The 21,365-nt window shown below is 44.9% G+C and overlaps 1 protein-coding gene across 2 annotated transcripts in view; it reads right to left on the bottom strand.

The window, feature by feature from the left end:
* The window catches only part of MEF2B (myocyte enhancer factor 2B), a 32,868-nt gene extending 17,460 nt beyond the window's left edge, over nt 1-15,408 (bottom strand). For both annotated transcript variants that reach the window (XM_061601034.1, XM_061601033.1), the window contains exon 1: nt 15,161-15,408. The gene's annotated coding sequence lies outside the window, so the exon portion shown is untranslated. The remainder of the gene's footprint in view (nt 1-15,160) is intronic.
* Nucleotides 15,409-21,365: the final 5,957 nt, after the last annotated feature.

Here is a 21,365-nt window from a genome sequence, read left to right as displayed (position 1 = left end):
CCTGAATTTTTAAAAATTTTATTTGCAAGTCGAAAAATATAAGCAAAAAATAGTCTCACTTAGTAAGCACAAAGGTCCAGCATATCCTGTTTGTAACAGTGGACAGCCAAGAAAGTAGCATGTTTCGTTCCTTTTACTTATTTTTAATTTTCCTTTTTGCAAATGTAAGGGGGGTAGAAGTAAGAAAGAAATATTGTCAGCTGACAATAATTATTCCACTCACCCTGGCTTAAAGGTATACATTAATATAGGCAGGCAGGCAAGTCCATATAGGGATCAGAACGCAATTGGTGATTGTAAACGATTTTGTTCCATGTATGAATCTCTTCTTCTGAAACATCTCAAAGCAATTTATCAATAAACAAATCAACAATAACACCCCATATAAAAACAATTTCATATATGGAAAAACAATTAAAATAATTGCATAAATAAAATCAATTTCAAATCCAATACCGAGAATCATTCATTCAATGAGACAAGTTATATGCAATGCTAATCCTACTCAGAGTAGACTTATTGAAATGAATGGCCGTGGCTAACAGATCTATTGATTTCAACGGGTCTACTCTGAGTAGAATTTAGTCGGCTACAAATGTGACAGCTATGTCTAACTCTTGCCGTTTGCCCCAACTTTGGAGGTAGACTGGTTCTATTTGCAGAAGCTCCATTTAATTAGGCACAACAGACCCCAGATTCTGGTTCTGACAGCAGCCAACCAGACACCCCCAGAACGCAAACTGGGCTTGAGAGTAATATCCTTCCTTCACCATTTCACTCTCACACACAGCCACTGGTATTTGGAGGTAGACTGCCTCTGACTCTGGAAGTTTAATTGAACTATTACATCTGCTAGCAGTGAAGAGAGTGATTAAGCCTCTATTCTGTCCTTATAACAAATGGGGCATCCCAGAACGGTTGGTTCCTTCCACCACAGGGATGGGTTTGTGATTTTTATTTTTATTTTAGAAAGTCCTCATGTAAACAGCATCTTAGCGCTGATTTCTCCTAATATGCACATATATGTGTCCAATTCTGCCTAGCAGGCACATTTCTGCAAAGCAATTTGCCTCTAATATAATGCATTTTTGAATCTTACTTTCACTAAATGTATGCAATTTTATGCACACTTTACCTTAGTGTAATTGGCCGGACAACTGCATTGCAAAATTTGGAGAAGTGGAAATTATGAACAGATGGCTGCATTCTGGTGCGCCCATTGTTTTGAACAGTGCAAATTAGGTTGGCTCACCTTTAAACACAAACTGAATCAAATTTCTTCCCCATGGCCTACCTTCACTCCGCATCTGTAACCCTATAATCCCAAAATCCGTTCTTGGACAAAAGTACAGAGAGAGAGATTCATATTCTCCGATGCCTATCCTGGATTTTTTTGTTGGTTTGCATTTGTTTCCAAACGTTTCACCATGGGAAGAATATAATGTGGAAACAAAGGCTGAAAACATGAGTGCTCAGCTTAGCCAAGGGCCAAAAATAGAACAGACGGCAGGAAACCGGCAGACGAGGGCTGTCATGACCACAAAAATAGGTAGCCAGGAAGAAGGACTGGCCTTTCAGAAGAGGCGCCCAGGACCTTGTGGAAGAGAGGAGAGAGACTCCTTTGCGTTTAACAGAACCTCCAAGATTTGACCAATTCAAGACGGCTTTATTAATAACTTGGATGAGGAGGTGCAGGGAATGCTTATCAAATCTGCAGATGATACAGCATTGGGAGGGATAGCTAATACCCTGGAAGACAGATACAAAATTCAAAGTGATCTTGACAGGCTGGGGCATTGGGCCGAAAACAACAGAATGAAATTCAACAGGGATAAGTGCAAAGTTCTACACCTAGGAAAAAGAAACCAAATGCACAGTTATAAGATGGGGGATACTTGGCTCAGCAATAATACATGAGAGAAGGATCTTGGGATTGTTGTTGACCTCAGGCTGAATATAAGCCAACAGTGCGAGGTGGCTGCAAAAAAGGCAAATGCTATTTTAGGCTGCATTAACAGAAGTATAGTTTCCAAATCACATAAAGTATTGGTTCCCCTTTGTTCGGCACTGGTTAGACCTCATCTTGAGTACTACTTCCAGTTCTGGACACCACACATTAAGAAGGATGCAGACAAACTGGAACTGGTTCAGAGAAGGGCAACGAGGATGATCAGGGGACTGGAAACAAAGCCCTATGAGGAGAGACGGAAAGAACTGGGCATGTTTAGCATGGAGAAGAGAAGACTGAAGGGAGACATGATAGCACTCTTCAAGTACTTGAAAGGTTGCTAGGATCTCCTCTTGATCACCCCAGAGTACAGGACACAGAATAATGGGCTCAATTTACAGGAAGCCAGATTTCAGCTGAACTTCAGGAAAAACTTCCTGTTGGAGCAGTACGACAATGGAACCAATGACATAGGAAGGTGGCTGGCTCCCCAACCCTGAAGGCATTCAAGAGGCAGCTGGACAGCCACCTGTCGGGGATGCTGTAAGTTGGATTCCTGCATTGAGCAGTGGGTTGGACTTGATGGCCTTATAGGCCCCTTCCAACTCTACAATTCTATGAAACACGCACATACAGAGCACATTAGTACTGCAAAAAAGCAACAAGGCCCCTTTTCCCTTTCACAGAACCTCCCAAAATTTGATACATTAAAAGACGCTCTTAAGGGCCCCCCTCAAGATCGCCGTCAAAGTTAGTTTCCCACAAATGGCACATGTGCAGCGAGATAGCTACAAATATTTTTAAAAAGCAAAGATCGCCATCTTCAAAGTATCTTCAAACATAAGTGTGGAATCTCAGGTCGAGCGGCCAAATGTGGCCCTCCAGGCCTTGCTAACTGGTCCTTGGCACTCTCCCCAGCCACAGCCCTCACTGGCTCTGCTTCGCACCCTGGAGTATTTCTGCTCAACTGAAATGTGTCCTTATGCTCTGAGCATGCCTCTTTCCTGTCCGGATGGAGGACAGAGAGGGTGTGTGCACAAACTCTAAGAGAATGGACCTTTATTAGCCAAAGCCCATCCAATCATGTTGACATCTGCATTAAAGAATTTTTTTTTAATAGCACATATTGATCATAAGCAGAAATCAGGCCAAAGGGTTAAGCCTTGCCTATGTGAAGAATTTGATATGTGGGCATTTTGCAACAAAACATTCAGGAACATATTTAAATTCTGAATTTAAAATCTCATCTGGAGATTGTATCAGGTTTGCCTGAATACATTGAGTAGGTTTTGCAGTATATACAGAAATGCTCTTTTCTTAAAAAAATAAAAAATTAGGCCTAACTTTTGTAGCGCATGCACGACAATGCCACCTGCCCTCGCCAATTCTGGCTAATTTCTGAAGTGACACAGAGCGAAAGTTGCAGTTTATTTTGGGATGAAGCAGTTCTCCATTTGCTGTTCCGGTGACAAGCCTTTTCTGTAAAATGGCCAGGGGGAAAAGGGGGTTTCGTGAGACAGGAAAGCAAGAAAGAAATAATTCCCACCCAGGACTTGAAGAACAAACATCTAAATCCCAAAGCAAGATAGAACGTCCACACAGAGATGCAGCCTACCTTTGAACACCAGCCACTGGGGAGAAAAAAAACAGGAAGGTGTTTACCTGCTTGCTGGAAGCATCTGTTTGGTCACCAGGGCAGGAGGAAGACATAGGTGGACCCTTAGTTTGATCCAACAAGACTCTTTATATGGAGGTCCATTGAGATAGTAAAATGGATCCTCCATACACAGGGGCAGTCTACAACAGATTACTAAATGCCGGGACCAGGAATATGGGAGGGCTGTGGCAAGCTCATGGGCTTCCCAGAAGGATCTGGCTGACCACAGCTGGAAGCAGGATGTTAGGTGCGGACCTTCAGTCTGACCCAACAAGGGTCACTTGCCTGGACATAAGCCCTGTTAAATTCAACAGAACACAAGAAGAGACAGCTGCATCAGGCCAAAGGGGGCCCATCTAGTCCAACGTCCTGCTCTCATACTGGCCAACTTGATGCCCCAATGGGAAGCCCCCCCCCAGGACCTGAGCGCAAGAGCAACTCTGCCCACTCAGCAACTTCCTCAACAACTTGTACTGTCTCAACAGTGGAAGGAGACCATAGCCATTAGGGTTAGGATTTACTTCTGAGTACAACTGGTTACTCTGTTCATAGGGTTTTGATGATGAAAATGAGGTTATCATACTTTGGACACATCATGAGAAGACCTGATTCACTAGCAAAGACAATAATGCCAGGAAAAACAGAAGGGAGTAGAAAAAGAGGAAGGCCAAATAAGAGATGGACTGATTCCATCAAGGAAGCCACAGACCTGAACTTACAAGATCTGAACAGGGTGGTTTATGACAGATGAACTCTGAGGTCGCCGATTCATAGGGTCGCCATAAGTCGTAGTCGACTTGGAGGTACATAACAACAACAAACCTGGTTATGATTGCACTGTAACTCAGAAAATGAGCAGATCACAGTTGTTGGTGTCTTTGTTTTTCAGATGAATGAAAACAATAAATCAACATATTGTTTATGTTGTTTGTGCAGATTGGTTTAATGCATATGTATTGTTTTAAGTTAGCATTCTGTTCTTATTTTATTTATTTATTTATTAATTATATTTCTATACCGCCCAATAGCCGTAGCTCTCTGGGCGGTGCACAACATAAAACATATTTCTCTGTATGTGTTTTGGCAAACAGCCTTGTGGGGAAAATCAGTGCAAAAATGGACAAGAGCAAGAGGTCTCAAGGCACGCCAGATAAATCTGCAGACATTTGGTTTAAGTTTATCATATATACAAACAACAGTGAGCAGGATTCCTCCTGTAACGTATTCTAGATTGGAGGCGGAGTCATACAACAGCAATACGTAACCATTTACATTCAACGTACAATGAGGTCTTCAATGGAGGTTTGAGTGCCATGGAATAGATGTTTGGGGTGTGTAAGCGCCGGCTGTTTAAATATGAAACTCCTTACAGAGTTAATATACACACATCTATTTTAATATTGCACATGTGGTGTCTTTTGTCTGAGAATTTATGTGTAACTGCTTTTGATCTCTAAATTTCTACTGTTTTTGTTTCTATCACTGGAGAAATTCCAAAATGTATTTGCAAAGGATGCATGGCAAAACTTTCAATAAAGCCCTACGCAGCTTGGGACCAGGATACCTGAAGGATTGTCTTACCCCTTATATACCCAGCGGATCACTGCGCTCTGAAAGTGAGGGCCTCCTGCAGACACCATCTTATCAGGAAGTCCGTTCCACACAACATAGGAAATGGACTTTAGTGTGGCGGCACCGACCCTGTGGAATTCCCTCCCCTTAAATTTTAGACAGGCGCCATCTCTGCTATCTTTTCGGCGCCTACTGAAGACCCCCCTCTTTCAATAAGCCTTTTAAGTTGAGACCTTATCCTAGTCTGCATCTGTACTGGAACTGCTTTTTAAGATGTTCTCAAAGCTTTTTTTTTTAAGATGTTTTTATGTTTTAAAAGATTTTTTAAATATGTTTTGAAGTCTTTTGTTTTTAAGATGTTTTAGAGTCCTTTAAGTGTTTTTGTTTGCTGCCCTGGACTCCTTCTAGGGCGGGATTTAATAAATAAAAATAAATAAATTATAGGTTGTATTTCATTAGTCTTACTCAGAGTAGACCCACTGAAGTTAATGTACATGACTAAGTTAGGTCCACTAATTTTAATGGGTCTTTTCTGAGCAGGACTTTTGTATTAGATACAACCTTATTAAAAATAATGGGTTGTCTCTAAGTAAATTCTACTCAGAGTAGACCCACTGAAATAATTGGACCTAAATTAGTCATATCTATTTCAATGTCCCATGGACCACATTTTCTTACACTGCCCGTTATATTATGATCTCCGTGATCTTTTTATTTCCCCTTGTCTGGCCAAAATGCCGAGAGCCCTAGAGGCAACATATGTCTATAGCTTACTCGAGGATCGCTGCCCCGGGGTCACAGATTTGGTAGCAAAATTCTGTGCAGCAGCTATCGCTCGCAGGAGGGTCTTAGTTAAAGATTTTAAAACGTCTCTCTAGTTTTTATTGACAATACTCTTAACGACAGTTTTGCAAATCGAGCCTCTACTCTGTAAATATTTATTTTGTAAGTGAACTGTTCTGTATTGCTATGGCTGGTCTATGACAAATAAATTATTCATTCATTTCAATGTCCTACTTGGAGTAGACCCACTGAAATTAATGCACAGGATTAACTTATGTCCATTAATTTCAGTGAGTCTACTCTGAATTAGGGATGCACCAGAATTCCACCCAATTCAGATTTGGTACTGAATTTCCATTAATTCGCTTATTCTCAATTGCTTATTGGGTTTTTATGTAGCAACTATTTTTGAAAACATTTTTTAAAAAGAAAATCCACCTCTAAAATATTAAGAGCGATAATTTTATCAATCTTTCCTTTCAAAATATTTGTATTTCCTTTACATGAATATTAATATCAATATTTGGGGGGGGGAGACAGATTCGTAAAAGCAGCGGCTAATGGACAAATCGAATCGATACCGTCCTGTTAGGTCGACAAAATGCTTTCAAGCAGCACTGGCCAAAGGACCCCATCCCTGCTCTGAATATGACTCACACTGAATACAACCCAAGGTCGGCAATGCAGAAATCTTGCAACTACAGAATCCCAGACAGATGGGGTCCCAATGTCTGCTTAAATAATTTCAGTGAAGGAAAGTCCATCAGCTCACAAGGATGGGAGGTCTTGAGACTGTAGCTAAGCGTAAGCTAAGCACAAGCCAGTGATGTGATCCAGCTGCAAAAAAGGGCTAACACAATTGTAAGTTGCCATAACAGAACTGTAAGTCGTGGGACATGATTGTTCCACTTCATCCTATGCTAGTTAGACCTCACTTGGAGTCCAGTTCTGGGGACCAGACTTTAAGAAGGATAGGGGCAAATTAGAATGAGCTCGGAGGAAGACAAGGGTTGTAGAGTACTATGAGGAACAGTTGAAGGAACTTTGCACATGTCACCTGGAGAAGAGAAGATTAGGGACAGACATGATAGCTGTCTCTCAAATCTCATCACACAGAAGAGGACGAAGACAGCTTCTCCTCTGTGCCAGAGAGGGAGGCGAGATCTAAAGAGCCTAAGGCAGGTAGATTTTGGTTGGACATTACGAGAAACTTCATGGGTAATGAGAGCAGCTGAACAAAAAAAACAGTGACCTAGAGGGATCACTGGAGGTCTTCAAGTGGAGGGTGGACAACCATCTTATCAAGGATGCTCTAACTTTGGATTTCCAGCATTCAACAGCAGGGGCTGGACTGGATGACCTCCAAGGATGCACCTTCCAAGTCTAGGATTCCAGATCTGTGGACCAAATTTTGTTCCAATGTCTCAGTCCATGATCCATTAAGACACCACCAAATAAAAACAGAAAACACAGCCATGAAAGGTCTCAATTATTTTCTAGCAGCGGGGAGGGACATGGGGGTCTCATCCTAGCCATGTTGGGTATGGGATCCTTCAATTAACTGGTTCAAGGAATCCGAAAATCCTCACAAATTAATTCTGTCCACAGCTGAAAAGCCCGGGTCTAAAGTTAGCAGTCCTGGGAAACTTTCCACCACTGAAAGAGTCAAATCTCCCGAGGGCGAGCCATTTCCGGAAATTAATTTCAGGTGGGGAGGAGAGACGCCTGAGGAGAATATGTTGCGTTATGCTCCCCCCGTGGGGAAGGAGTAGCGTTCAGTCCTGCCTCAGCCAAGCAGTGCAGGAAACCAGCCTGGATCCTCTGCTTACTTCATGCCTTCACCACCACCCCCAACTCCCAGCTGCCTTATACCGTGTCAGGCCACTGACTAGTCCATCCAGCTCAGTACTGTCAACACTGACTGGCAGCAGCTCTCTAGGATTTCTGGCATGGAACATTCTGGGAATTTAACCTGGGACCTGAGATGCTCAACCACTTATCTACATACCTTCAGGTAACCCCCCCCCCGAGTCTTGTGTTGCCCTCGGACTTTCTACCAGCAAAGTATGTCTTCTTCCACTGAGTTACGGCCCTTCCCTTAAAACCAACGTTAAGATTCCAGTCCTCATTATTCTGACTTCAAACAGGAGGACAGGAAGCTATGATTGCACCAACGTGGCATCTCCCTGGCGTGATGCAACGATGGCTGTTGTTTTAGGAGTCTTTCAAAACCAAAATATCCAGATGCACACTGGTCTATCAGCAACTAGCATCCATAATAGGTAAGTAAAGTTTCCAGGGTCAGACGCAGTCTACCTCTGAATACCAGATACTAGAGACATTCTATTGCAAAGAAAAATCAGAAGACCCCTTCAGAGCCGGATCAGGCCCAATGGGGCCCATCTACTCCAACCTCCTGTCTTCACAGCGACCAACCAGATGCCCCAAAGAGAGGCCCAGAAGCAGGACCTGAGCGCTACAGCAGCTCTTCCCCAGTTGTGTGAAAGGCTTTCTGTTGCCTGCCGTGAATCTACTGACAATGAATTTTCATGGGTGACCCCAAACTGGCGTACCACAGGGCCTCTAGCACTTCAGATATGGGTGGCCCCTCAGCTGCCGCCAGCCAGCATGGCCAACAGTTGGGGATTCCCTGTTGCATGCAAGAGATGGAAGAATGCCTCTTTTTCAGAAGAGGCATTCCCATCTGAGAGTGGGGAATGCTTCTTCTTCGATCCGGGATGGGATCACCTGTGGCCCTCCAGATGTTGTTGGACTCTAACTCCCACCCTGCTTAGGTTCCAAGAGACTTGATTATATAGCGCCATACACATTAATGGTGCCATGGGAAATCTTAAACATTAATATAATTAACAATGGTTCCTACTGCCACAACTTCACTTTAAAAACTGAAAATTCCACTCCTCTCATCGCAAGCACAAGAAACTACGGGCGCCTTGAAAACTATGGAGATCGCCCTCCAAAGTAGAGCACCAAGTCATCATTTAAAGCTTCCCACAAATCCCTGAGAATCCCCCCCTCACTTTTCTGAAAGAAGGAAGGGATTAGATTTTAGAACGCTTGAACAATCGAGCTTACTTGCTCTAGGGAAAGCCAGAGGAGATTGGAAAATTGGGAAAAATTAGTATATTTAATTCCCCTTTCCCAATGATGCAGTAGAAGGTTGGATCACGTCTCTAACTCTCTGCCCCCCCCCAAATCCTTTTATTTTGAAGTTCCCCATTTAGTCCTTGGAAAAACAATTGGGGAGATGCTTTTGTGGAGGTGCCAGACCAGAAAATTGCCTCGTGTACCCCCCAAAACACACACGTGGATGGTTCTGGTCACTTCCCACCCCCACTTCAAAAAAGGGATATTGTAAAGCAAGAAAGCTGAAGAAAATTGAAAGCAAAATGATCAATAAGTGGATGTGGGGGGGCGATCTAAAAATAAAAGGCAACTGAGGCTGCAATTTGGGAGCAAATCTTCTTGAACTGAAGAAGCCGTATAGACATCACATTGCACTCAATCACAGAATGTAGAGTTGGAAGGGGCCTAAAAGGTCACCAAGTCCAACCCCCCACTCAATGCAGGAATCCCAGTTAAAGCATACCAGGTGTGGGGGGCGGGGACAGCGTAGAGCAGGGGTGGGGGACCTATGGCTGTCCAAATGTTGCTGGATTACAGCACCCAAGGTCATCCCTGACCATGCAAGTGGGAGTTGGAGTCCAACAACATCTAGAGGGCCACAGGTGATCCCATCCCGGATCAAAGAAGAAGCATTCCCCACTCTCAGGCGGGAATGCCTCTTCTAAAAAAGTGGCATTCTTCCATCTCTTGCATGCAGCAGGAAATCCCCAACTGCTGGCCGTGCTGGCTGGCGGCAGCTGAGGGGCCACCCATATCTGGAGTGCTAGAGGCGATTCCCTGTGGTACCCCAGTTCAGGGTTACCCATGAAATTTCATTGTCAGTAGATTCATGGCAGGCAACAGAAAGCCTTTCACACAGCGCAGCGCAGGGTCGGGGAACCTCCATCCCGTGGGCCTAATCTGGCCCACCAAGCCTCTTCATCTGGCCCTTGGGGCTCTGCCCCCCCCACAGGCCTTGCTCCACCCCCTATCCAAAAGCTGGCTGAAAACTACGGGTTCATTTTGCTCCATAGCACACCCTGCCCTGCACACAAAATTCTTATATGTCGAATTGCCACGCTGGTGCAACTTTCACTTCCTTTGAAGTTGGCTGCTGTGTTCTTCCTCGACCCCCCACTTCTACATTCCCAACGCAAGCGAGCGCACAGAGAAAACATGGACAACGGCTGCCTACACGCCCTCCCTTTGAAGCACATTCAAAACATATCCCCCACCCCCAAAAAAGAATCCTGGGGACTGTCATTTACCCCTTACAGAGCTACAATTCCCAGCACCCTGCACAAACTACACTTCCCAGGATCCTGATGAGGTGTATGCCCTTTGAACGTGCTTTAAAGATATAGTGTGCATGCAGGCAACAGCACTGACCCCCTCCCCCCAAATCCTGTCCCAAAGTAATGGCATCAAAGATTCTCTGGAGGCAACAGGGGCAAAAACTCTGCCACGCACTTGATATAACTGTAAATGTGATCACAAGAAGATTTTGTTGGTGTGTGTGGGTGAAGGGTTTGTAAAGTGTTTTATCGACACACACATGCACTGCTAGAGGATTTGACAGACACGCTATTTTCTGACATTTTGTTTGGCCCAATAAAAGAACTGCACTAATACAGATTTTGGATTTGGTGAAGGCTGAGGAATGAATGAATGAACATGAAATTCAGAATTTCCAGAAATAGCAGTGTAAGAATATTTTACACAGAGAGCCACTGCTGTGAGAAAGGCTTACAGGTGTCTGTTCCATACGACTCAGGAATTGGGCCTTTAATGTGGTAGCACCTATTTTTTGGAACTCTCTGCCGTTACATATATCAGAGCCATCTTTACTGCCTTTTCGGCACCTATTGAAGACCTTCCTTTCCCCAACAAGCCTTTTCAGTAGAGATTTTTTTTTTTAAAAAAAATATCCTAGTCTATATCTGTATTGGATTTGAAATGGTTTTTATATACTTTTTAAATCACAGATATTTTTATTGTTAAAAAATTCATTTTCAAAAGTTTCATGGGGTGTGATTCATAAATGGAATGAAATAAATCAGGGGTGCCTAAACGTTTTCCCCCATGGACCACTTGAAATTTGCTGATGGTCTTGGCCGCCTAGAAATTAATTTGCTAGATGCCATATGATTTTTAACTATATTTTTATTGCCTCCTATATACTGCATTTTATTCTGTTACGATTTGCATTCCATCGAATTCAGATTGTAATACAATCAAATACAATATGGAAATAAAAGTAGCAACAAAATACGATTATAATTCAATATGGATATTTACTACGGACATGCCGCGAACCACCTGAATGAAGCTTGCACACCACTGGTGGTCCACGGACCACAATTTGGAAACCCTTGAAATAAGCAATTTTGAAGGCAGTGTTGATCATACTTGCACTGAAGTCCATTAATTTCAACAATTCTACTTTGAATATGACTTAGGTGGATATCACTCTCTAGGCTATATCCAACATTAGTCATATTCATATTAGAACCTTTGAAATTAATGAACGTGACTTAATGAACATGACTATATTGGGCCAAACGAAGTTTTATTCAGAGTAACCCCACTGAAATTAATACCCCTACGGTTTTAATTTCAATGGATCTACTCTAACTAGAACTAACTTTGGATACAACTCATTAATTTAAATGGGTCTACTCTGAGTAAAACAGCCCTATGGGTTACAGCCAAGTCAGTAGACCCATTGAAATTAATTGATCACAAGTTGCATATGAGCCAACAGTGTGATATGACTGCAAAATGCTATTTTAGGCTGCATTAACAGAAGAATAGTTTCCAAATCGCATGAAGTATTGGTTCCCCTCTGTTTGGTACTGGTTAGGCTTCATCTTGAGTGCTGTGTCCAGTTCTGGACTCCGCACTTCAAGAAGGATGCAGACAAACTGGAACGGGTTCAGAGGAGGACAATGAGGATGATCAGGGCACTGGAAACAAAGCCCTGTGAGGAGAGACTGAAAGAACTGGGCATGTTTAGCCTGGAGAAGAGAAGACTGAGGAGAGACAGGACAGCACTCTTCAAGTCCTTGAAAGGTTGTCACACAGAGGAGGGCCAGGGTCCCTTCTCAATCGTCCCAGAGTGCAGGACACAGAATAGTCCAGGCCTTCTTGAACCCCTGCCAAAAATCAAGAACTCTGCCTCTTTCTTGAAGATGAAATCCTAGGCCCACAGCCCTCAGATACCGAGGGGTCTTAATTTGCACAATGACCTGTTTTCAGTGTCAAGGTGCAATCTTGAAAGACAGAAAATTAGAAAAGACAAGAGTGTCTCTGAAAACACACAGAGTGCATTTCCCTTGTCACAGAATTGTTAGCAAGCTCTTCCCCAACCCCTCAGTACACAAGAGAAGCACCTCCCCAATCTCAAGGTGGTGTTTTCTGGAAGAAACAAACACGAGGTCTTTTTACCACCACCACTCCAAAATTAAGTGTTGGATAAGGAACTTTTGAGAGCTGGGTTCAAAATCCAGCTTCCATCTCTTGCACGCATACGGCAAATGCCACAATACTCATGCTTAAAAGCATCTGGAATTAAAGCCAGGTCCAAGTTTAGGGACTCCAGGATATTTCCTGCACTGTGGACCCCCAGACCCCCCCTCCCATATTTGGTTTTAGAACCACAAACCTAAACCATTTAACTCCAGCACCTCCCAGCAATTTGGAGGGCCAATATCTCATAAGACGTAGAATGGGTTTTAATTTATTAATCTTTGTATTTTGTTCTTCTGCTCTTTGAAGATTTAGCCTAAAAGGCAGCTTATAAACATCATAAACAAACAAACAAACAGCTGGTAGATTCAGAACCGCAAACTCCGTGATGCAGGTTGGATTGGATGATCTTGAGGGAGGGAGTTAAATTAATACTACTAGTTGTTATGTGCCTTCAAGTCGAGTATGACTCATGGCGACCCTATGAATCAGTGACCTCCAAGAGCATCTGTCATGAACCACCCTGTTCAGATCTTGTAAGTTCAGGTCTGTGGCTTCCTTTATGGAATCTCACATTCCGTGTTCCTATTGTATGCGTCGTGCAACTCCAGACTCTCCTTTCGCATCTGTGCGCATCAGCCTCTGGGCTTCCTTTCAGCTTTGACCCAACAGCGTCATTAGTCACAGCACTACTCGTACTTGTCCTTTGTTCTTCCCCAGTAGCTCGCTGAGTGCCTTCTGACCTGGGGGTCTCATCTTCCAGCACTATCTCATGTTGCATTTTGGATACTCTGTTCATAGGGTTTTCGTGGTAAGAAGTATTCAGAGGTGGTTTACCATTGCCTTCCTCTGAGTCTGGGTGCATCTTAGTCTGATATCTCAGTTTTGACCATTCTGTCTTGGGTGCCCCTGCTAGGAGTTCTAGCCTCTTGGTCTAGACTCCTGACGGCTTTGCTGTCAGCTTCTTCAACACTCTCAAACCCCCTCACCACGTTAAGTGTGCATCCTAGGGGGGGAATACTACTAGAGAAGGAATAGTACTAGGCATAATTTTAATAATAACAACAGTTATTATTTATATAGCACTCTTAAGGCTGCAATCCTGCACACACAGATGCAGGAACAAACCCCACTGAATTCAGTGGAACCTACTCTGGAATACGCATACTGTACACCGAAAAAAGTGTTTAAAAACTTGTCGTAGCTCTCACAACCACATCGTAAGCCACACGGGTTGGGGACAAGACTGATCATGAACAACAAGGGATCCTAAGAAGACTGCCTTATGTCAGCTCAGACCAACGGTCCATCTGGCTCAATATTGTCTGCACTGACTGGCAGTAGCTCCTCAGGGTTTCACACAGGGAGTTTTTGTGGTGTAGTGGTTAGAGTGTTGGACTACGACCTGGAAGACCAGGGTTCGAATCCCCACACAGCCATGAAGCTCACTGGGTGACCTTGGGCCAGTCACTGCTTCTCAGCCGCAGAGGAAGGCAATGGTAAACCACCTCGGAATGCCGCTTACCATGAAAACCCTATTCATAGGGTCGCCATAAGTCGGAATCGACTTGAAGGCAGGCCATTTCATTTTCACCTGGAGGTGCTGCCGAGGACTGAACGTGGGACCTCCTGCATGGAAAACAGATGCTCTTACACTGAGTTACAGTGCTTCCCTAAAAATATAGTAAGGTCCCAGTCCTCAAGGCAGATCCCCCACCCCTGAGCCAAACCTCATTTGCAACTTGGCCTCTTCACAACGATACAATGCCATCCCCTGCTAGTAGTGCTCAGTCAGCTGCCATTCCAGACCGACACCAGAAGGCAACTGAGCCAATTTTTTGTAAGGTTCAGACTTGGCACTCAAGTTTGCTTGCTTTCCTCTTCCCTCCCCGTTCATTCTTCCTTTTGTGTCGTATCTATTAAAGGAGGAACCTGCAAGCAGGAACAGCCTCGTGTTTCAATCTGTGTATAGTCCCCAGATTTTAAGCACTTTATAAATGATAATGATCTTTCTGTACATGGAATCTTTTTAAGTGCTTTTAGATATGCAATTTTTCAATATACTTTTTATTGTGAGATTGCTTTGAGACGCTTTGTAGGAAGTGACCCATAAACACAATAAAATAAATCATAAACCAACATTAGTCATCCTTGGAGTAGACCCACTGAAATTAATGGTCATTCATGAATGCCTTCGGTGCACTGATTTCAGTGGGTTTACTGTGCCTAGAACTTAGGCTGCAGTCCAACACGTCTACTCAAAAGTAAGCTCCATTGGGTTCAATGGGGCTTGCTCCCAGGTAAGTGTGTATTAGATTGCAGCCTTAGTTGGATATATCTCATAATTGGCTGCACTGGCTAACATCAGAAGGGTCAGTTTTCTATAAGGCGCAAGGCAAGCTGGCGTGGGGAGTGCAACCTCTGAGCACGTACAGAGTGCATCCCTTGCCTACCTTACAACAGTAAAAAATGCGAGGGGCCTTCAGACCAAAGCAACAATCCAAAGCACCTCTGCCCAGTCTTCAGAGATTTTTGGCCTCCTCTGCCTTCAATCCTCATTCAAGCCCATTCATTCTTTAACGACCCCGCCTTCCCTGACGGCTTACCTTACACACACACCTGCGCTCAGGTGTGTCCCCGGTGCCCCTCTGCCAAGCAGATCCCGGCTCTCTCGCCTCTTCAGCAACAGATCCTCTGCACCAGTCCTGTTGCCAGGTGGCACTCACTTCTGGCAGACAGCATTGCATTAATTGCAAAATAATAAGTTTTTTTTTTTTTTTTGCCAAAAAAAAAAAGTCCCTACAAAAAGCGCTGGCGAGCTCCGGTCCCTACAGCAATCCTCGTCTCGCCCTCGCTTGAGATCCCACATTGGGGCTAAGCCTGGGCTGGAAGGCTTCTCTTTTGCATAGCCGCGCCTCTTGTCTCGTTTCTGATTGGGCCAGCCTTTACCGGGTCGTTTGCATACTCGGGTTCGATTGGCCGAAAAAGAGCGAGAGAATGGAGAGGACGGGGAGGAGGAACATAATCGCCTACGCGCACGCCCCGCCCTCAAAATCCCTGCTGGCTCCGCCCACAACGTGGTTCTAAAAACTGCCAGCCGTCGGAAACTCGCCTGTAATTCCATTCACACGTGGTTAGACACGCGATGCTCTTAAAGAGGCTCTTTTTAAACAAACACAAAAATACAATAACTGCAATTGCGTTTAAACATTTGAATTCTATCTTGTCTGCTTTATTTTATTTTATCTTGGCGTTAGTATTTATTTTTAAATGTGAATTCATTCTTTATGTAATGGACATGGCTATATGAATTTCAGTGGGTCAGCTTACAGATTACTTGGTTGGATGGGCTGTATACAAATGTAAGAAGTAAATAAATATAACTAATATTGGATTGTGTCCACCTTAGTTCTCTTCAGAGCTGACCCACTGAAATGCACATGAAATGGAAATGGACTGCCTTCAAGTCAATTCCGACCTATGGCGACCCTATGAAGAGGGTTTTCATGGTAAGCAGGATTCAGAGGGGGTTTACTATTGCCTTCCTCTGAGGCTGAGAGGCAGTGACTGGCCCAAGGTCACCCAGTGAGCTTCGTGGCTGTGTGGGGATTCGAACCCTGGTCTTCCAGGTTCTGTTCAGAGCTGACCCACTGAAATTCACATAGTTATGTTCATTATTTTAATTTCGTGGGTCTGTTCTGAGTATGACTAACATTGGATACAAGTCATTGTGCCTAAATTCCAGATATAAGAAGGCGAGCGTAATCCCTTTCAGAGTTACATGGGTAACAAGAAGCTAAAAACTTGAATCTGAGTCTGCTTATTTCTTTCTCTGTCCCAAAACATTTTCCTTTTCTGCTTTTTTCTTTTTAGATATGTCACATGTAAGCCTGTTGGTTTGTTTAAGTGATTTGAGGTTATTCTGGGAGTCTTTGTTTTGGCCGAAGAGAGGCATTAAAATATTTTTTAAAATAAATATGTAACCAAATATAGATCTCTGCACTCAAGGAACTTACAAACGAAAACTGACAAGTGAGAAAACAGCAGGCAATTAAAGAATGTGGGCAAACTGCCTTACTCCAGAGTCTGTGAGTTCCAATCCCCGCTCATGTCTCCTGGGTGTCAAGGGACAGCTCAAGATCACCCCCACAGTGAGTGGCTCAGGGGTTACGTGCCCTGCCACTTGTGCAGCCGTGGGCAAGCTGCATTGTCCCAAGGAGCCGAGTTGCTCCCAGCTGGCAGTTGCAGACAAGGAAGTGGCTGGCTTGTGCAGCTGTGGCAAGCTGAGCAGGCCCTCGCCGGCTGGGGAGGACTAGCCTCAGAGGGAGGCAATGGTGAACCCTCTCTGAATACCGCTTACCATGAAAACCCTATTCGTAGGGCAGTCATAAGTCGGTACCGACTTGAAGGCCGTCCATTTCCATTCAAAAGCAGGATATAGCTTGCAAGGAGGATGAAGAGGCGATGTCATCTTTATTTTTTTTAAATAAAAGTGTGAACAAAATATTTATTGTCTTCCTCAAGTAGCAATGCACTCTGTACGTTCTCAGAGGTCCACAGCTTGAGGAATCATAAATGTGTGAGGAATGAAAGCCAAGGGCCCTGTAGGAGCTGCCATCCCAGAGTATTTCCTGGAACTTTTACTCACCCAGCCCCCACTCCCAAGGTCACCCTTCATCCCCATTTTGGGGGTGTACCCTGTTAAAGATTGCATGGGCCAGCCCCAGTATCAACCCTTTAAAATTGTGTGGATTTCCATGGAATTATTTATGCATCTGCTTAAAAGGCTGTAATCCTATACCCCAAGATGGAACAACTTTTTTGGGGAGGAGTAAGACAGGGAGATGGGGAGGGCAGACACAACAATGTCCTGGATGAATCAACCCAGAATAAACTCTCTCTCTCTCTCTCTCTCTCTTCAATTTTCACAGTGGCTTCCCCAGATTAGAATTCCCAATCTATTTATAAATATAGATATTTATAAATCTAATAATAATAATTTACACCTCACCTTTCCTCTAAGGAGCTCGAGAGAGCATATGTGCTGCTCCCTTTCCCTATTTCATCCTCATAATGACCCTCTAAGGTAGGCTGGGCTGAGAGCTGTAATGATTTGCCCAGGGGTCACCCAGTCAGTTTCATGGCTGAGTGGGGATTTGAACCCGGGTCTTCCAGGTCCAACCCTCTCACACCACAATGGACTTCCCCATCCTAAGCAGGTCTACTTAGAAGTAAGTCCCGCCGGGTTTAAAAAACTGACCCCAGCGTCCTCATGGACCACCTGAAGGTGTTGGAAGTTGGGGAGAGGTCCTCTTCCTGTCTCCAACGACAGTTCCAGAAAACAGCGATGGGGTGAATTTTGCTCGGCCCCCTGGGAATTATTTGGTGGCGTCCTGCAAGATTCAGTCTTGTCGCCTGTGCCATTCAACATGTTTATTAGGAATGGAGCCTGAAGCCTGGGGTCAAATCCGGGCCTTTCCATCTGTCCCCCAGGACTCCGACGCCCCTCGCTGGCCCTTCTTCACCCCCCCTGTGTCATTTTCCCCAGGCTGGAAAAGTGTCCTTGAACTCTGATCATGCCCCTTGTTTGACTGGATGGAGGACAGAGAGCGGGGTGTGCGCAAAGACTGGCCTCATGCAACAAACTCTGCATTTGTGGCTCCGCCCACTCTTCCCTCTAGCCCCACGCACCACTGGCATGTGGCCCCCGGGAGGTTGCCCAGAAGGGAATGTGGCCCTCTGGGCTGACAAAGGTTCCCCACCTTTGATTGGTTTGAAGCTGCTGGGAACAGTCTGACGACACCCAGCTTTCATAGAATCATAGAAGAGGAGAGTTGGAAGGGGCCTATAAGGTCATCAAGTCCAACCCCCTGCTCAATGCAGAAATCCAAATCAAAGCATTCCCGACAGATGGCTGTCCAGCTGCCTCTTGAATGCCTCCAGTGTCGGAGAGCCCACTACCTCTCTAGGTCATTGGTTCCATTGTCATATGGCTCTGACGGTTAGGAAGTTTTTCCTGATGTCCAGTTGAAATCTGGCTTCCTGCAACCTGAGCCCATTATTCCATGTCCTGCACTCTGGGACGATCGAGAAGAGATCCCGGCCCACCTCTGTGTGGCAACCTTTCTGTCTCTGTCTCCTTGTTCCATCTTTTCCGGAGAGAAGTCCCGAACCAGTGTCTGGTGGTGGTCTGAACCCTGTTCCCGACAGGCTTGTGCTCTCCTTCAAAGAGGAGTTGCATCGTTTGGGGGCGCTCCTTGCTCTACACCAGGGGTGGAGAACCCAAGGGCAACCTCCCAACGGTGGGTAAACATGATCACCAGGGAGACACCCCTGTCTGTCCTCCATCCCAGCATGCAAGAGGTATTGGTGCAGTTCGAGGACACAATCCTAGCCAGGTGAAAATCACTAGAAGAGGCTGTAGAGTAGGTCCAGTTGTGTCCGTGGCTTGGTCAGAGTCACAAGGGCCAGACATAGAGGCCTAGAGGGCCGCATGAGGCCACTGGGCCTGAGGTTCACCACCGTTAATCTTTTGGTACTTTCCATCCCTTGTTTTCAGGTGGGATACAGTCACATATGGGCAAATTCAGGTTGCGCGATGAGTTGATTGGAAGATATTGCGCAAAAAAACCACGACCCGCCCCCTAAGAAAACCTCAGCCTTTTTGCAATATGGAAAGTGATGTGAAAATGCACTGGAAAGGTGGGTAACATTGGCTTTGTCCCAGCATCATCTAATCAGAATGAATTCACATTCAACAGCCAACGTCTCGCATCCGCACCGTACATTTCAAGCACATTTCAAGCGCATGGCTTCCCCCAAAGAATCCTGGAAGCTGTAGTTTGTTCAGGACACCGTGAACTGCAGGTCTGCAAACGGTAAACTACGGTTCCCAGGATTCTCTGGGGATGCCATGTGGTTGAAACGTATGTTCACCGTATGCGGTGCAAACAAACCAGGATGATTGTTCAATAAATGGGTCATCGGGATCTACCCACAGGAATAGAAGAAACTGCTTTATATGGGTCAGCTCATTGGCTCATCTAGTTCAGTGCTGCCTGCACTGATTGGCAGCAGCTGTCCAAGGTTCCGGGCAGGGGTCTCTCCAGCCCTACCTGGAAATGCCAGTGGGGATTGAATCCGGAGCCTATGCTCTGCCGCTGTGCTACGGTTGATACCTCGGCTTTCTGCACCTTGCCAGCTGTAAATGTTGCAATTCCTATTAACAGTATTCATTAAATACTATGACTATTAATGACAGCAACAGCAACCCGGAAGTGCTCACACCTCTGTTTGTCGCCCACCCACACACCAAATATCCCTCCGATCAGACAGATCTCTGGCCGCTGGATCCTTGATCCTTGGAGAATGAGAGGCCGCTGGAGTCCCTGGAGAAAGGTTTGTGTTTACAAGCGCTGGAGGGGAAACTGATGCAATCTGGTGCCTCCGGTTGCATGAGCGACGATGGCAGAGGGCCAGGAGGGTGGGGTGGGGGAGCTTTGCGGAGATCTGGGAGTCCTGGAGGGGCGGATCAGGTGCCTTGCATCCTTTGACGGGGAGACGATGAGTTCATGAGTTGAAGATGTTTGTAAAGACTTTTGTTTTAAAAGATGTTTTCTTTTTATATATTTTAAAGTCTCTTTTCTATGATGTTTTCGAGTGTTTTTAGTGTTTTTGTTTGCCACCCTGGGCTTCTACTGGGAGGAAGGGTGGGATATAAATAAATAGAAAATAAATAACTATTTATATTAATTTTTTCCCAATACTCTCCCTCCCCTCAATCCTACTACACAGACACCTCGTTTTATGAAGCACACCGCATGGTAAAATGCAGACATTATGATAGATTTTTAAAAAATATAATAAAATAAAAATAACTCCCTCTGTGTGCTTTGACTGTACAAACTCAGACCCAGCTAAATCTGGTCTTGTTTAAGGCAGCTTCCAAGGCTCCTGTTCAAACAACCCTTTGTTCAGAATCATGAGGACTGGTGTCTTGCTTTATTTTTAGGGGAAAGGCCGCAGCTCAGTGGCAGAACATCAGCTTTGCATGAAGGAAGTTCTTAGTTCAATCCCTGCTGACATCTCTAGGTAGGGCTGCGAAAGACCCCTGTGTGAAATCCTGGAGAGCTCCTGCCAGTCACTGTAGACGGTAGAGAGCTACATGGACCAATGGTCTGACTCGCTCTAAGACAGCATCCTCTGTAAATTAGCTATTAGAACCATGAGGACTGGAACCTTACTTTTTGGGGGAAAGGCTGTAGCTCAGAGGTAGAGTGCATGCTTTGCATGCAAAGAGCCCCAGGTTTAATGTCCACCAACTGAAGGCCTGGAGAGCTGCTGTCAGTCACTGCGGATGATACCCGTGGTCTCTGACTCAATATAAACAGTAGCATAGTGGCCAATTCAGAAGTGCAGGGTCCCTTCATGATAGTTACAGCCATGCCCCCCTTTTTTTTACTGTGAGTTGAGAATGAGATCTTTGTTAATGCTTCTCCCACAACAACAGATGCCCCTAGGAGCATGAAAGGGGTGTTAGCTACTGAAGAGAGTCTTCTCCGTGACTAGCTCACTTCCTTTCATTCTGATTAGCTCCAATAACCATGAAAGGACAAGGAAGAATGTTAGAAGACTCTTCTCAGTGACTAACACACTCTCCTTTCATGCTGATTGACTTGTAGGGCACTGGAGACATCGGGACCCTGCTCCCAAAAAAGTAATGGGTCTAAGACCCCCTCGAGACCCCAGACGACTACACCACTGAGTATGACAGCTTCCTGGGGTCCTATTCTCCAGATTCTGTGGCAGTGT

Source organism: Rhineura floridana, chromosome 18 (assembly GCF_030035675.1).
Source record: "Rhineura floridana isolate rRhiFlo1 chromosome 18, rRhiFlo1.hap2, whole genome shotgun sequence".
NCBI classification, from domain to species: domain Eukaryota; kingdom Metazoa; phylum Chordata; class Lepidosauria; order Squamata; family Rhineuridae; genus Rhineura; species Rhineura floridana.
The sequence above is the reverse complement of the archived record's forward strand: the minus strand, read 5'-3'. Positions and strand labels throughout refer to the sequence as shown.